The sequence below is a fragment of the Galeopterus variegatus genome, unplaced genomic scaffold (genome assembly GCF_000696425.1).
Source record: "Galeopterus variegatus unplaced genomic scaffold, G_variegatus-3.0.2 Scaffold1077, whole genome shotgun sequence".
In the NCBI taxonomy this organism is placed as follows: domain Eukaryota; kingdom Metazoa; phylum Chordata; class Mammalia; order Dermoptera; family Cynocephalidae; genus Galeopterus; species Galeopterus variegatus.
This window is the reverse complement of record NW_007727188.1, coordinates 103399-104468: the sequence shown is the minus strand read 5'-3', so window position 1 is coordinate 104468 and position 1070 is coordinate 103399.

The following is a 1070-nucleotide window of genomic DNA, read 5'->3' as shown; positions in this document are numbered from 1 at the left end:
GCTATAAGTTGCTAGTTGGTAATGCTATGTGGAATATTTTTTAAAGACCTTTATTCAGATCTCTATAAACTGACCTCTCTTTTTTTTTAATGTCCTTTTACAAGATTATTTTCCCATTTTTTTCCTATTTAAAATTTAAGATTATAACATGCATCCACCAAGAAGAAGAGTTTCAAATTAGGGAGATTTGTTCACTGTTCCATTGTCCCATTTCCACATCAGAAAACATAGCAAACCTCCTAGTTGTGAATCTCAGCAGTGTCATTTTGGCCAGGTTCCAAGATGTAGGGGGTTGCTTCAGATCTCAGCGGGAGGCAGCCATTATGTGTTTGGGGGAAGCCATTTGAAGCTGGCAGGTGAGCCAATTCTATCACTGAGGAGAAAGTACTGCTAGTAAAGTCACCTTGTGACAAGTGTCTCCCTGCTGTGGGTTAACTTCCAGAAAGAAGGTTTGGAGAGCACATAACAGTTCACAACAAGGAAATCAAACAAAATAAATTGGGCATAATTTGACACTGTTAAAATAAGAAGTGTCACTAGCGCTGCTATGAAGCGGGAGTTATGTAGAGCTTCTGCAGAGATTAAACATTTAGTTAGACAATAAAATAGCTTGCTGGTCAAGCCAAAGACATTATTCTTAATGCTTAAACTGATGGAAACTAGTGAATAAGTCTTTTTGACAAGCAGGGCTGCCAGAGAGTAGCAACTAGGTATTAGGACACATGCATGTGTTCACGTACGGACACATGCATGTGCTCACGTAATTGATAAGCCCCAACCAGAGAGAAATAGCAATATTATAAAAGATAAAAAATAGATGATGATATTTTTAAAAAGTCCAATAGATTGCAGAGAACCCACCAGAAAAAGTATTATAAGGACACATGGTTTTCTTTTCTAAATCCACTTGGCTCTTGGTAGACTGAACAGAAATATTTCCACATTATAGTTTTTCTCATACCAAATACTGTTATTCAATTTTCAAACAAATACTTCCTCGGCACATTCCCAAATGGTTTAAACTATATGAAAGAAATGCCCAGTGGAGGTAAAACATAAATCATATGAAA